Source organism: Dasypus novemcinctus, chromosome 18 (genome assembly GCF_030445035.2).
Source record: "Dasypus novemcinctus isolate mDasNov1 chromosome 18, mDasNov1.1.hap2, whole genome shotgun sequence".
In the NCBI taxonomy this organism is placed as follows: Eukaryota; Metazoa; Chordata; class Mammalia; order Cingulata; family Dasypodidae; genus Dasypus; species Dasypus novemcinctus.
In genome coordinates, this window is record NC_080690.1 from 32,184,270 (window position 1) to 32,201,719 (window position 17,450).

Genomic DNA, 17,450 nt, shown 5'->3' on the forward strand with positions numbered 1-17,450 from the left:
ATTCCATGCTCATGGATTGGAAGACTGAATATCATTAAGATGACAATTCTACCCAAATTGATATACAGATTCAATGCAATCTCAGTAAAATTCCACCAGCATTTTTTAAACAGATGGAAAGCACAATTATCTAATTTATCTGGAAGAGTTAAAGGCCCTGAATAGCCAAAAACATCTTAAAAAGGAAAAGCAAAGTTGAAGGACTCTTACTTCCAGACTTTAAATCTTATTATCTAGCTACGGTGGTAAAAACAGCATGGTATTGGCATAAAGATAGGCATATAGACCAATGGAATCAAACTGATCGTTCAGAAACAGACCCTCACATCTATGACCAAGTGATTTTTGACAAGTCTGTTAAACCCACCCAGCTGGGGCAGAACAGTGGATTCAACAAATGGTGCTGGGAGAACTGGATATCCATAGCCAAAAGAAAGAAAGAAGACCCCTATCTCACACCTTATACAAAAATTAAGTCAAAATGGCTCAAAGACCTAAACATAAAAGCAAGAACCATAAAGCTCCTAGAAGAAAATGTAGAGAAACATTTTCAAGACCTGGTGGTAGATGGTGGATTCTTAAACCTTACACAAGCAATGAAAGAAAGCATGGATAAATGAGACCTCCTCAAACAAACACTTCTGTGATTCAAAGGACTTAATCAAGAAGGTGAAAAGGCAGCCCACTCAATGGTAGAAAATATTTGGAAACCACATATCCAATAAGAGTTTAATTTCCATTCTATATAAAGAGGTCATACAACTCAACAATAAAAGAGCAAGCAATCCAATTTAAAAATGGGCCAAGACTTAAATAGACACTTTTCCAAAGAAGAAATGGAAATAGCCAAAAAGCACATGGAAAAAATGTTCCATATCACTAGCTATTAGGGAAATGAAAATCAAAACAAAAATGAGATATCATCTAACACCACATAGAATGGCCATTATTTTAAAAAAACAGACAACAATAAGTGCCGGAGAGAATGTGGAGAAATAGGAATACTCCTTCACTGTTGGTGGGATATAGTTGGGCATTCTTCAGGAAGCTAAATATAGAACTGCCATATGATCCAACAACTTCTCTACTAGGAATATATCCAGTAGAACTAAAAACTATGACATGAAAACAGACATCTGCACACTAATGTTCATCACAGCATTATTCACAATTGCCAAAAGATGGAAACAACCCAAGTGTCCATCAACCAAAGAATGGATAAATAAAATGTGGTATATACATAGGATGGAATACTATGCTTCAGTAAGAAGAAATGAAATTGGGACACATATGATAATATGAATGAACCTTGAAGACATTATGCTAAGCAAAGTAAGCCAAACACAAAAGGACAAATATTACATGATCTCATTAATATGAACTAAATACGAAAAATAAATGCATGGAGTCAAAACCTATAGTATAATATGTTATTAGGAGATAAAGGAGGGTTGAGAAGAACTACTGATGCTTAATGTGTGTAGAAGTTTTAATTAACTTGATTGTAAAAGTGTGGAAATGGATAGAGTTGATGGTAACACTTTATAAGGAGAAGCAGCTGGTTTACAAATGGGATTGTGGCTGAAAAAGTAGTCTTGGGAACTAAATATCAATTGAAAGAAAGCTAGAGAATAATCTAAGGACTGAATAACACAGGGAACCCAGAGGTTGATGAGAATTGTGGTTTATGGTACAGATGCAAGAGTGCCCTTCTGTGAACTGGAGAGGATATACATCACTATTGCTGGGTGGTGGGAATGTGAAGAAGCAGGGGGAAAATACAATTGGTGTGACCTATGGATAGTGGTTAACAGCAATCCTGTAATATTCTTGCATCAATGCCAAAGACGTACTATGTCGATAATGGGAGGTATGGAAAAGGTGTGCAAAATGTATGATATGGGCCATGATTGGTGGAAATAATCTGATGATATTAGCTCATAAACTGTAACAAATATTCCACCACAGTGTGGGTGTGTTGATGAAGGGGTGTTGAATGGGAAGTCTAAACATCTGCATGTTTGTTTTGTAAGTTCACAATCTCTGTAATAAAAAATACATATTTTTTTAAAGTAGGGTGGGTTGGGGGAAAAACACACCAAATATAAGATAGGGACTATAGTTAGTAATATTTACACAATGCTCTTGCATAGTTCGTAACAAATGTTTCACAACAGTGCAAGGTGTTAGTGGAGGGGTGATGTACAGGACCCGTTTTTGATGTTTTGCATGTTTATTTTGTAAGTTCACAACCTTTACCATGCACTTATTGTTTATGCATGTTCATGTATGAATGATATACTACAATAAAAAATATATTTTAAAAATAAATAGATAAACACATCTTACCCCAGAATACATCCGGTTGTGTTGTGTTGTTTTTTTTTTTTAATTTATAACTGTTTAAAAATTATCCTGTCTTTAAATCGCTTAGTTCTCTTCCCAAAGCAAGTCAGGTCGCTGAGGAGCCAGATAAAACGCCCAGTGCTTGCAGCGTCTATCACGGAGCACTTAGAGACATCTACCAGGAGATGGCAGCATCCGCCCACACATGCGCTAGTCAGCCACTGCCATCTCGCAGTACACTTAAGACACGCTGGAGGGCCCTGAGGCTCGCCATCTGGTTGAGGTCAGGGGGTCTTGGGGTTGGTAAGCCAATTCGGAAAGGATATCCTGGGGCCGGCGCCGCCGCCGGGTGCTGGAGGCGCCACTGGAGCCGGCTCGGCCTGCGAGCCCTGCTGAGGAGCGGAGGTCAGGCCGCAGTAAGCGCCGCGGCCGCCCCTGGCCGCTGGCCCCTGGCCGCTGGCCGCTGGCCGCTGGCCGCTGGCCGCTGGCCCCTGGCCGCTGGCCCCTGGCCGCTGGCCCCTGGCCGCTGGCCCCTCAGCGGCACGGCGTGCGGGGCGACGTTGACGCGGCCCGTGGAGTTCCAGGCGGCGCTGCTGAGCCCCGGCCCCCGAAGCGGCGGCGCTGCGCCCCCTCGTCCCGCCCCACTCCGGGCCTTGGGCCCCCGGACGCCGAGCCGCCGGTGCCGCTCCAGACACAGATTCCAGCGCCGACTCTGCAGCAGACCGCCCCGCCCGGCGCGAGAGACGCCTTCCGCCTCCGGAGCCGATTTCTAAGAACATAAAACAAGAATATAGTCGTTACCAGAGGGGGAGACACTTAGAAGTTGTTCTTAATCAGCGTGAATCTTGTACTTAGGAAAATCATCCTCACTCCTCAGCATGCACAGCACCTAGTTCTCCAGGTTCCTCCTGGATGAAGGACCAGCCCACCTTTACTTTCCGTCCAGTTGGAATCATATGTGAGCTCTCTTAAAAAACTATGAAGATAAAATTCGGGAGGAGTGGGCGGCGGACTTGGCCCAGTGCTTAGGGCGTCGGTCTACCACACGGGAGGCCCGCGGTTCAAACCCAGGGCCTCCTTGACCCGTGTGGCCTGCCTTGCCACGCAGGGGTGTCCCCCGCATAGTGGAGCCCCAGGGGCAAGGAGTGGGCCCCATAAGGAGAGCCCCCGGTGGGAAAGAAAGTGCAGCCTGCCCAGGAATGGTGCCGCACACACAGAGAGATGATGCAACAAAAAGAAACACAGATTCCCGTGCTGCTCACAACAGCAGAAGCGGACAAAGAAGACGCAGCAAATAGACACACAGAACAAACAACCGGGTGGGGGCGGGGAGGGAAGAGAAATAAATAAATAAATCTTTAAAAAATTGGGGAGGAGTATGAGCAAATCCTCAATACCAAACTAGCAGAACAGTATGACTCTTTTGTGAAATTCACACATGATCAGATTATGCGACGATATGGGACAAAGCCAACAAGCTACATGTCCTGAAGGTTTCTTGAATATCTGAGTACCAGGTTTGACCTCAAGAGATGGCTGCTGCACACTTTTTGCAACTGGTTTGATATCACATTTCAGCTCCAACTTTGCATCCTGAGAACACATAACGGTTCCTGCAGGTCCATTTTATACAACCTAAAAGACCTGGAAACTTTCTGGTTGCCACAAGCATATCTTTCTTTCCTGCTCATCCAATAAACAGCTGTGCCCTGCTGTGATATATTTTCCAAACAAGAAACCTAGAGCAGCAGTTTAGCAAAATATGCCTTCAGTGGCACTCAACAAATGGAGTGTCCCCAAGCACGGTTCTGGAAGAAGTGTGTGTGTGTGTGTGTGTGTGTATGCGTATTTTAAGTTATTATTTGTATTGTGCAAATTTTTTGATCTTGGGGATTCTGGCTGTGAATTTGATGCACGACAATTATGGTTAAAAACATTTGCTTGGTCAACAGAAGATCATCAATGTTTGTGACCATATAAGTTGTAACAGTAGATTGTTTTATGTGTAGGTATTATTGTTAAATACATGGACTGTTTCCAGGCACAGAATATGAATCATAAGTTAGGATGGACATTAGATGTGATTATGATGACATAGCGAAGGTCTGGGGTGTAGGTCTACAAATGTGTGGTGAGGAATTAGAACAAGCTGGAGATGGAGATTTGACACATGGACTCTGCCTAGCCATGTTAGAAAAATACTTTGACTCCAAGCCTTAAATACCCACATGGAGTCTGTGCTCACCTCATTTATACAGTCAAAGAGTTCCCTGGATGCTGAACCTCTCCAGGGAAAAGATCTCCCCTAGAAAAGGAACATCAGGGTTTGTTGCATAGCATAGCATAGGTGAGCACGGGGCTGTGCCAGGCCCCACTGGCACTGCTACTTGGGCAGAATTTGGATCCTTTGGTCAAGTTTCCCCAGATTCTTTTAAGTCTCCATGTTTAACTGCCTGAGCTTTGTTTTGACAACCCCCTGCCTGAGGTTGCTTACAGGCTGTTCTTCACTTTGTTTCCAAGGCTGAGGAACAGAAAGTAGCCCTATTTTGAGGAGGTGGAAGTATACGTTTATTTTTTACTGTGACTTGTTCAGGACCACATTTTATAAAATGCCTTATTTCATTTATTATTGTTTCTGGAAATGAAAGTTCTATTAAAATTGTTTTAGTTTAATATAGATAGTTTTGTTATTTAGGGCTTATTTTGAAAAATTCTGAATTTAATTCAAATGTATGCCAATACCTTCCAAAGTAAGGTAATATTCACAGTTCTGATCAGATGGCTTAGAGAAATTTATGGAATATTTACATTTGAAGATTTCCTTATTAATGAATGTCTTTAACTTAAATCTAACCAAAAACTGCAACATTATTCTTTGTACATTTTCATTATATAGTGTTAACAAGCTTAGTTGCAAACAAAATACTTAAGCTATTAAAAAAAAGAAAGGATATCCTTGTAAAGGGCAGTCTTCCCTCCTTTTCCCCCTACCCAACCCCCACTCTCCTTCCTCTCTCCCTCTTTCCTACATCTGTTCCTTACTTCCTATTTTAAGCACCTAGGGTTACTGGAGGTGAAGACGTTAACAATTTCAGTGGCAAGGTTTTATTAGCCCCCAGTGTCAACCCAGGCACCAGTGGGTGAGGTTCATACTCTGTATATCCAGTAGGAACTGGAGGCAACCACAAACAAATGAAGAGCTGATATTTATTAAGCACTTCCTCCTGCCTGGCACCGTGAAGAAACTTTACTCTGTTTATCTCCTTAGTCAACTGTTTTTCTGTGCAGTTTCGTCAATTCTCCAGTGTCATACAACTGCCTAACTGTACAAAAGAGATTCAGACATCTCAGAGTTTTCTGCAATTCTGGAACAACGAGAATAGCCACTTCTCTGTAAAGAATTTCCTGTCACTTTCAATTGAAAGAGTTCAGTTGAATTAACAAAGAAATTTTCAAGGTGCTAAACTGAAATTTTCCTACCAAAAATAAGGCCAGTTAAGTGAAATGCAAAGTGGAATTTTAGCTTAACATGAATTCTCAGGGTATAGCATAAAAGGCAGTTTCCTATATCACAATAGCACCTAAAATGTTTAATCACCACATAAATTTTTAAATTATATTAAAAGTGCCATACTTGTCCTCAAAAAAGTTAATAAATAAATTGCTCATTCTCAATTTGAGATGCAATATTAAGCAACTCTGAGAATCCTTTTTTATATATGCTACTGCTGGCCTTAAGGCCATTTTAATCTATAATCTATACTCTTTAATCTATAATCTTTAATCTATAAATCCACAGGTGCTTAAATTGCATTAATAAAAGAGTTAAAGTTGCAAACATAGGAAATGATCATTGCACTCTACTCTGCCTTGGTCAGGCTGCTGATGATGCTGAGATTTTGTGTTTATTTGTTTGTTGTTTTTTGTTTTGGTTTGGTTTGGTTTTTGTTTTGAGGTACCAGGGCTGGGGAGTGAACCTGGAACTTCGTATGTGGGAAGCCAGAGCTCAACCACTGAGCCACATCATCTCCCCTGAGTTGGCTTTTTCATTTGTTTGCTTGTTGTTTGGTTTTAGGAGGCACCGGGAACCAAACCCATGACATTCCTATGTGGTAGGTGGGCACTCAACTGCATGAGCCACATCCATCCCCCTTGTGATAACATCTCCTCTCCCCGCCCCCTTGTGGCTTTTTGTGTGCTGTCTGCTCTCTGTGACCATTCAATGTGCATTCTTCTGAGTCTGTATTTTATTTATTTTATTTCCCCTCCCCACTTGCGGCTTGCTTGCTGTCTGCTGTGTCCATTCGTTGCGTGCTCCTCTATGTTTTTGCTTGTCTCCGGAGACAAAATAGGAAGGGGAAATAAAATAAATAAAATACAGACACAGAAGAACGCACAGTGAATGGACACAAAGAGCAGACAGCATGCAAAAAAAAGCCACATTTGGGGGGGGGGGGATTAAAAAAAAAAAAAAAGACCAGGGAACAAAACTGTAGGAAAGACACAGCAAGAGTAGAACATCATCACACCAAGCAAAGTCTCACAAGGCACTTGGCTGCTTATGAGGCAATCGATAATTATTAACTGTATCCAATCAAGGACACAATCATAAAGGTTTGTATAAGAAATGTAGAAGAGAAAATTTTTGATCAGGGGAGTTAGGCAATGAGACTGTTTCCTTGTACATCTGAAATGTCATTTCACAGACACCACATAAAGTAGCACCCAAACTATTTTATTATCTGTACTTCCTTTGTCCCCTGATTTGATCTTCTGTGTAAATTCCTATTCTTTGTTTTAATCATATCATTTCACTCAGAGTGGAGGAGATGGAGAGTCTTATCAACAAGTTGCAAAGACCCTGAAAAGTTAGAGAAGTCCACACAAGACCACTGTCATCTCTGACACCAGTTGCAAATTTGGGGTCCCTAAAGCCATCCTGAGTTTCAACAATTCACTCGAAGGACTCACAGAACTTGCTGAAAGTTGTTATACTCATGGTTATGGTTTATTACAGATAAAGGTTACAGATTCAAATCAGGCAAGTGAAGAGGCACACAGGGCAGAACCAAGGAAGTTCTGAACATGGAGCTTCCAGTTGTCCTCCCTCTGTGAAGTCATGGGCAGCGTTATTTTCCTGGCATGACAAATTGAGCATTGCCAATCAGAGAAACTCACCCAAGCCTTGGTGTCCAGAGTTTTTATTGGGGCTCCATAAAGTGAGCAGGGCTGACTGCCCACACGGCTGCTCTCAGACTCCAGCCCCTTAGAGGTGGAGCTGATAGCACATGACTCACAGCCCCCACGAAATCATATTGTTAGACTATGGAGTGTGACCCAGAGCCCCAGGCAAACAAAACCTCTTCATCAGGCATGACATTGCAAGGGTTTAGAGATTACCCCCCAGTAGGTGAGGGCAAACATGGGTTCTCCGGTGGGACTAAATTCTTTATCACAAAGTATCCATCTGATGTTATGATGGACCCTAAAACCGGAAACTCCAAAGAAGCATTATGAGAACAGGTAAGAATGCAGCTAACTTCTAAGAAAACACACATGATCTGCCCTATGGTTGGATTTCTGCAGAGTTTTGCTTTTGTTTTTTGTTTCTATTTACCCTCAATCAGTAAGAAGATGATATTTAATTGCTGAAAGACTGGAGAAAGAAAAAAAGACAGAAATTCAGGACCTAATCAATTCTGGCTAAGCCAGGAGGGAACTGATGGGCCAAATCATCTAAGCCGCTAAGAACAGATAGTAGGGAAGAGGATGTGGCTCAACAGACAGAGCGTCGGCCTGCCGTATAGGAGGTCCAAGGGTTCGATACACAGGGCCTCCTGGCTTGTGTGCTGAGCTGGCCCACACACAGTACTGCTGCGTGCAAGGAGTGCTGGCACATGCAGGGATGTCCCTGCGTAAGGGTGCCCCTCACGCAAGAAATGGCCCCTGTGCAAGGAGAGCCACCCTGCACCAAACTGCAGCCCAGGAGTGGTACCACACACACAGAGAGCTGATGCAGCAAGATGACACAACAAAAAGAGACATAGATCCCCAGTTCTGCCTGATGAGAATACAAGCGGACACAGAAGAAGACACAGTGATTGGACACAGAGAACAGACAAGGGGGTGGTGGTAAATAAATAAATAAATCTTAAAAAAAAATAACAGATAGTAAACATTTCCTCACATTTGCAGGTTGTTTTGTGGGCAGAAACTAACATGATTCACAATTAAAGAGCAGTTGCAAAAGACCACATTTTGTACAATTCCGTTTATATGAAATGCCCAGTATAGGCAAATCTACAGGGATGGATTTGGGGAGAACAGAGGGTGCCTGCTTAAGAATACAGGATTTCTTTGGGAGGGGATGAAAAGTTCTAAATTTGTTTGCGGTGATGGTTGTACAACTCTGTGGATATACTAAAAACCGTTGAATTGTACATTTTAAATGGTGAATTGTATAGTATGCAAATTATATCTCAATAAAATTGCCCCCCACCAATAAAATTAAAATACAACTGTCTTTTCTAACAAATCCTTTTCTAGCAAAATATAGACTGGCAACCATCCACTAATCTAACCTCTGTGCTCAGAAAGCCTTTTCAAAATCAAGTGGAAACATGTTCTCAAGGCAAAAACAAACATAATAAATCTTTGATTTTCTAAAATGTACCTTTGTTTGCTTAACCCAAAGGGAGTGTCTACAGAATTGCAGATCAAGAATCCAATAACTTTAATAATTATGAGTTGGAATTTACATTATTCAATCAACCTCAATGCTGACAAAAACGACTCCTTTGTTTTGTCTTGCAGGGAGAAGTGGAGTCTCTCAGAAGGGGCAGGAATAAAGACCTATTGATTCGATGCATTTTGTGTTAGAATTAGGTAGACTCTGAAATGGATGCCCCTAACCCCTCGGACTGACTATGTTTTGCTAAGATAGGAATGAATTGCTCTGGGACTCATAGGTCTGGAGCTAATTATGCTGCAGGGTGAATTAATCATGAAATCGTTTTTTCTAACAAAGACAAATTACCTCCTTTATTGTACAAGGCCTCGAAAAATTACATGAATGACTAACATCCAGCCAGCACTTGAGCCCGCAGTCAACAAGATGGCACCTTGCCAGAGGAGACTTCTCTTTGTTGGTTTGCACAGAGGAGAAGGAGCACAGGCAACTATTATTGAACATGCCCTTCGTGGTAGTTTGAAGCTTTTATGGACCCCAGAAAATCATGTCGTTAGAGTTAGTCCATTCCTGTGGGTGTGAACCTATCGTAGGTGGGACCTTTGCCAAGGTGTGGCCAGTGTGGGTCTTAATCGTCTTACTGAAGTTCTGTATAAATGGGATGAATATGGAAAGAGAAAGTCAGAGGAAGCCAGAAGCTGAAGCAACAAGATGGAAGAGAAGGGAGAGACCAGCAGATATTGCCATGGACCTTGCTGGAACTGCAGCATTCAGTCTTCAGGGAAAAAACATCGCCTAATGACTTGGACATTTTCATAGTCTCAGAACTATAAGCTTGCAAACAAATAAATCCCCACTGCAAAAGCCAACCCATTTCTGATATATTGCATTTCAGCAGTCTAGTTAACTAAAACACCTTTATGAAAGCATTCATATCCTTATTTGATATTCCCCTCAGGCATAGTTAGGGAAGTGTTATTATTACATCATTTGCACATGAGGAAACTTGCACAAAGAATGGATGGATAGGGCTTGGCTTTTGCAGACATTCAGATACCATTAATATGACTTATTAGCCCTGTGACTTTTGGCAAGTTTTTAAACTTTTCTAAGTCTCAGTCTTCTCATCTTTATAATCACAATTATAATGCTTCTCTCCTAGGCTTGTGAGAAATAGAAGAGAATTTATTCATACAAACAGAGACAAAGAGCAAGAAAGAAGCCTGGCACCTCAAAAGAATGTAGCAGGTGCTTATTAAACTAAGCTCACTGGAGTCAGACAGCTTGGATTCAAACCCCAGCTCTGCCATCTGCTAAAAGCCATAAATATAAGAAGTTTAGGCTCTTTGTGCCACATTTCCTTATCTATAAAATGGGGACAACAATAGCAGCTACCCCACAGCTTTCTTGTGAAACTTAGAAGATGATAAAGGCATATAAAGTCCAAAAAAAAAACAGTCAATAAATGATGAAGATAAAGATGATAATACTAATGATTCTTGTAACCCTCAAACGATTGTCCAGGACCACATAAAACATAAGGGTAGAAGCCAGGTTGCGATTCTAGGTCTTCTGACTTTAAATAGGGTTTTTCCATTTTTAGACAAGACCACCGATTCAAGTGCAAGTGTGTGAAATATTCTGAGTTCTCAAGAGATCGTTGGTGGAAGAAAAGACTTCAGCAATTTTCAAGAGACGGTAGACTCTTCAAAATACAGAAGAGAAGAGAATGCATCTGAAGTCATCCTATGAGGTCAATATTATTGCTCTGATACCAAAACCAGACCAAGATATCACAGGAAAAGAAAACTGCAGACCATTATCCCTTATGAATACAGATGCAAAAATCCTCAACAAAACAGTATAATTATTTTTAAATTATTAATAAATTATCAATAAAAGTGAGTCTAGCAACATACAAAATGATTATACCCTATAACCATGTAGAGTTTATCCCAGGAATACCTGATTGGTCAATATATGAAAATCAATCAATGTAACACGCCATATCAATATAATAAAGTACAAAAACTGCATGATCAGCTCAACTGATGGAGAAAAGCATTTCACAAAATCCAACACCCTTTCATAATATAAACACTCAACAAACTAAGAATATAAGGGAGACTCCTCAACTTAATAAAGGGCATCTATAACACACTCTAAAGTAACCAGTTGATCAAACAAGAAATACATAAAAGAATGAAAGCAAACACACAACACACCAAACCTTCTGGGATGTAGCAAAGGCAGCAACAGAGGGAAATTTATAATTATAAACACCTTGAAGAAAGAGCCCAAATCAATAACCAAAGTTTATACCTTGAGAAATTAGAAGAGCACACTAAACCCAAAGTTAGCAGAAGGAAGGAAATAATAAAGATCAGAGTGGAGATAAATGAAATAGAGAACAGAAAACAATAGAGTTAATGAAAACAAAAAATGGGAAACGGACTTTGGCCCAGTGGTTAGGGCGTCCGTCTACCACATGGGAGGTCCGCAGTTCAAACCCCGGGCCTCCTTGACCCATGTGGAGCTGGCCCAAGCGCAGTGCTGATGCGTGCAAGGAGTGCCGTGCTACACAGGGGTGTTCCCCGTGTAGGGGAGCCCCACGCACAAGGAGTGCACCCATAAGGAGAGCCGCCCAGCGCGAAGGAGGGAGCAGCCTGCTGAGGAATGGGGCCGCCCACACTTCCCGTGCAGCTGACGACAACAGAAGCGGACAAAGAAACAAGACGCAGCAAAAAGACACAGAAAACAGACAACCGGGGGAGGGGAGGGGAATTAAATAAATAAATAAATAAAAATAAATCTAAAAAAAAAAAAAGAAAACAAAAGATGGCTCTTTGAAAAAATAAAATTGACAAACCTTTAGTTAGACTGACAGAAAAAAAAGTAAAATCAGGAATGAAAGTGAGGACATTACTACCAACCTTATAGAAAAAAAAGGACTATAAGAGAATACAATGAACAGTTGTATACCAACAACTTACATAACTTAAATGAAATGGTCAAATTCTTAAAAACACACAAATTACTTAAATTAACTTATGGCTAAATTGGATGTCTAAAGTGACCAATAACAAGTAAAGAGATTGAATTCTAAAAACTCAACAATAAAAAGTCAACCCAATTTAAAAATGAGCAAAGCATTTGAATAGACATTGCTCCAAAGAAAATATACAAATGGCCAATAAGCACATGAATATCATTAGTCATTAAGGAAATGCAAATCAGAATCATAATAGGATATGCCATCATATCCACTAGGATGGCTGTGATTAAATTAAATTTTAAAACGAACAACAAATGTTGACTAGGTTGTGGAGAAATTGGAACACTCATACAATTGCTGGTGAGAATGTAAAATTGTAATCGCTCACTACAGGGATTTTATTTGTTATTGTGATAGTTACTTTAGCTTAGATTCATTCCCTTACATGATACTTGTTATTGTAAATGGTAACTTTAGCTTATTTTCATTCCTCTACTTGGTACTGTAGTTGTAATCATACGTTAGCTAAGTGATTTGTAACACTGCTGAGTATCAACTCCACCTCCCCTTGTTTGAATCTCATAAAAACCCTAAACTCTTTAGATTCAGGGAGACAGATTTGAGCTGGGGGCCCCTGTCTCCATGCCTGTTGACTCGCATTAATGCTCTTTTCTTAGAATCCCAGTGTCATGGCATTGACATCTGTATCAGGTACAAGCTCTTGCTCTGTAACAAAATGATGCAGCCACTATGGAAAACAGTTTGGTAGTTCCTCAAAATTTAAACATAAAGTTACTGTATGACCTAGCAATTTCACTCTCAGTATATACCCAGAAGAGCATATATCCACACAAAAACTCCAACATGAATATTCAAAGTGACATAATTCCTGAGGAGAAATAACTCGAATGTTCATCAGCTGACAAATGAATAAACAAACTGGTATATTCAACCAGTGGAATATTATTCAGCCATGAAAAAGAATAAAGTACTAGTACAGGCTGCAGCATGGACAGATGTTGAAAACAAGTCCGATGCAAAAGCCATACAATGTATAAGGTGATAGAGAGGAGGTTGGAGGGATGAATGCTGATGGGTGGGGGTTTTCTTTTGGAGGCATGAAAATGTTCTGGAATTAGACAGTGGAGATAGTTGTGCAATCTTGTGACTATCTGAAAACCACTGAAATATACACCTTAAAATGGTTATTTTATAGTATTTGAATCATATGTTCATTTTTTTTTTTAATTAAAAAGGAGACACAATGGAAGCTGAGACTGATGCCTGAGAGGGAGGGCTGAACTAATGCTTTCCTTAAGGCTAAAATGGGACCTCTCAAGTTTTGACCAGGGAACAATGAAGTTATACTGCAAAATCAGTGCTGTCTTTCTAGTCTGTACAAAAACTGATTGTGTTGGTAATGGGTACAGAGCTATTGTACCCATGTGCTGGTTGTAAATGACAGAGACCATCTTAAACTCCATTTTGATAGAAGTTTTCCTGCTATGATAACAATGCACCCATATTTCTATTTTCTTTTTTAAATAAACTTTTTTTGAGATAATTTCAAACTTACAGAACACTTGCAAAAATAATACAAAACCCAAATGGAGAACTCCAATATACCCTCCACTCAGACACCCAGATTCATCAACTTTTAATATTTTGTCATATTTGTTGTATCATTCCATCTATCTATCTATCTATCTATCTATCTATCTATCTATCTATCTATCTATCTATCCATCCATCATCTCTCTTAGTTTCCCTAAACTGCTATCACAAATGCCACTTAAAGAGTTGCTTAAACAAAGGGAACTTATTGGCTCACAGTTTTGAGGCCAGGAGAAACCCAAAATCAGTGTGCCAGCAAGGGGGTGCTTTCTTCCCAAAGTTTACAACATTCCAGCGCTAGCTGCCTGCAATCTCTGGGGCCCCTGGGCTTCCCCATCACGTGGCAATGTCCTCTCCTTTCTCTTCTGGGTTCTGTTGACTTCCAGCATCCACTGACTTCCAGCTTCCAGCTCCTCCCCATGACTTTCTCTGACTATGTCTGGTATTTTCTTCTTTTTATAAAGGATTCCAATAATCAGATTAAGACCAAACCTAATTCAGTTGGGCCAATCCTTAACAAAAAATAATATCTTAAAGAGATCCTATTTACAATGGGTTCCTGCTCCCCAGGAATGAAGATCAAGACCAAGAACACTTCTAAGTTGAAGTACATAATTTAATCCACCACACTCTTTATCCATCTAGTTTGTAAACATTTGAGAGTAGGTTGTGTACGTCATATTCCCTGAATACTTAATAGTCCATGTTCTTTTCCTAAGAACAAGTATATTCACTTATGTAAGTTATCACCTTCAGGGAATTTAAAATTAATATTAAGTTTACAGTCTACATTCCAATTTTTTCATATGCCCAGTAACATCCTTTTGGGAATTTTCTCCTCCATTATTAGGTCTAGTCCAGGATCATGTATTTCCAAATTTCTCTACCCTCTCTTTTTCTCTATCTCTATTTTGAGGCAAGTATACAAAGGTGGTCATTTACATCTGTAGAAAGTGTCTTAACCTAGGTCATCAATTATTCATTTATTTATTTTCCTAGTACCTCTGCTTGCCCAAGGTCAAATAGTTTGTCTATTAAGCTTCCATTCCTTACCTGTGTTGGAAGACATCTCCCTGGATTTCTCACATTTCTGCATGGTCTCACCCTTCTGAGAAAAGCATAGCAAACAGCCATGGAAGCTAAAGATAGTGCATTCCTCCAGAGAGATTTGACCTGCATGGATGTTCTAGGGTAGTAACCCTCAGAGGAGGTTTGCTTACAATCCAGAGAATGAGCGATCTCTCTCCCGAGGGAAGGATGGCCAGGTCACTAGTTGACTAATTTCAGGGTCCTCTCCCGTGGTCACCCCACAGCAGTGCAGGTAACACCAAGCCCTCATGGCATCACCCAGGAGGAACTGGGGCATGAGGAACGAAGTCCTGCTGGGGGGTTTTCTGTAATAAATCATCTGTGTCTCTTAGCTAAATGTCTTCTATCTTCATTAAGCATATATATATAAACTGTGATAGGCTAACTTGCAAACACAGTAAAATCTCAAAACTTTTACAATTTCTGCCTTAACCTTTTAGAAAATGGGTAATAACAGTCCTCTCCCTTAGGGTTTTTAATTAAGACCATGTGAACTAATGCATGTAAAGCACTTAGCTATTATTTGTCAGTTGCTGTGCCTTACTTTACTTGTTAATTATCTTGTGGAGTACACAGGGTTAAAGGCTAGCGACACAGCAGAAAACAAGAGATTTGGTTCTTAGGTATCCGTCTGGAGAGTTGATCATTTGCATTTGAGCCCTGGTTCTGCCGTTAACTAGTTGTGTGATCTAGGACAAGTCACTTCTTTCTCAGAGCCTTTGTATTCTCATCTGTAAAATTTGTATATTGGAAGAGATCAGCATTTAAAGGATAAATTCCAAGGAATATTAGATTCATGAGATTATCCTTGGACAGAAAAGGAGTTCAAGAAAACTTTGCATCTATATCTATCCTAGAACTCAATAATGCATATTATCATAGTAATAACTCTGGGAAGAACTGTTTGATTTGAATTAAGCCAAAATTTCCAAAAGCCATTCAACCATTCATGTCATTCAAAGCAGCAAATTAATATCTCATGGATTATATTATAGAAAATGCTGAACTCCTGATTTTCAAATGAACTTCACAACATCCTGCCAATGCTCTTTGTTTTTTCACCGGTCCTAGGAAGTCTTTTCTTTAGTAATCGCACCTAGTTTTTTCTCACTCAGATGAGAAGAAAAACTTGGTACCAGCAGCTTTTTGTTGCCTCTGAGTAGGTAAGCTAAATAAGAGTCTGGAATCTGAAAGATTTGGTTCTAATTCTCCCTGTCCCATGAACTCAACTATCTATGACTTGGAGCAAGCATTTTTCCAACCGAAAAGTAAGAGAGCCAAGCTAGATGGTCTCTATATTCCAACCCAGTATGAGAATAGTCTTTCACTCTGATAAATGGCATTCAAAGCAGCTTTTGCTCCAGCAACTCCAGGGTTTGTCAATACAGCCTCCTGCAACAGCCATTGGCCCTGTATAGTTGCATTACCTCCCTAAACCAACAAGCAATAGAGAACAGCTTAAGCCCACCTGATCTTTTTAAGGAGGCTGCACCTCACCCTTCATGTGTCAGTGCCTCACCCTTTGGGAAAATGCTCTCTCTTATTATTGGGACAGCCTGTGAACTCTAAATTAATGACTTGGATGGTTGCAGTTCTGACACTTTCTTTTTAGTATTTATAATATTTTATTGATATGATGTTCAATATTGAATTTATTAATATTGATATTAAATCAATATTTTGTTTTTTATTAAAGATTTATTTTATTACTTTATTTCTCCCCACCCCCTTGTTATTTGCACTTCCTATGTGCTGTGTCTTTAGGAGACACTGGGAACTGAACCTGGGACCTCCAATGCGGGAAGGAGGTACCTAATCGCTTGAGCCACCCCCATTCCCTGCTTTGTTGTGTCTCTCAATATGTTTTTTCTTCTTGTGTCTCTTGTTGCACCATCTTGTTGTGTCAGCCCATCACACCAGCTCACTGTCTTCTTTAGGAGACACAGGAACCAAACCTCAGACCTCCCATGTGGTAGGCGGGAACTCAGTCACCTGAATCACATCCGCTTCCCAATATTTTATTATTAAATATAATATCTCACATTTTAATATTATACTTTTTAAAATAATCGAAGGGCCCAAGATGTGTCTTAAACTTATTACTGAAATCCTTTAGAAGCAAAATGGAATTCAGACAGAGAGAAGGCCACCGAGCAGGAAGCCAGAGCTGAAAGTCAACAGAACCTGAAAGAGAAGAGGCCGAAAGAGGCCACCAGATGCAAGGACCAGGCTGCTGGCAGCCAGCCCCAGAGCGCCCCAGTCTTCTGGGAGAAAGCATCAACTTGACGATGACTTGGTTTAGGCTTCTTCTAGCCTCAAAACCATGAGCCAATAAATTCCCATTGTTTAAGATAACCCACTGCATGGCATTTGCTTTAGCAACAAGGAAACTAAACTATGGCTGATTCCAAAAGCTTTCCATTTCATATCATCTTAAAAAGACTTCTGCTGATTCATAAAAATATTTTCCAAACTTTGTTTTACTTTGATATTTTGTAAATAGCTCATTTATGAGTTCTTTCACTTTATGCTTGGGGTATTCACTCTGTAAAGTGCCTTGACTCTGAAAAATGATTTCACTGCTGTTGTCTTTTGAATAAAGTGCTTTTGCTATTTAAAATAATAATAATAATAATAACTGACAAGAATCCTATTTAAGTTATGTAAAAGGGTTTACTTTAACCCACAAAAGGAATGAGAAACAGACCTGGGCCTAGA

General features: G+C 40.1%; 1 pseudogene; it reads left to right on the forward strand.

Annotated features, from left to right (window-relative positions):
- Positions 1-1,854: 1,854 nt before the first annotated feature.
- On the forward strand, positions 1,855-3,939 carry LOC101425571 (akirin-1 pseudogene; annotated as a pseudogene).
- Positions 3,940-17,450: the final 13,511 nt, after the last annotated feature.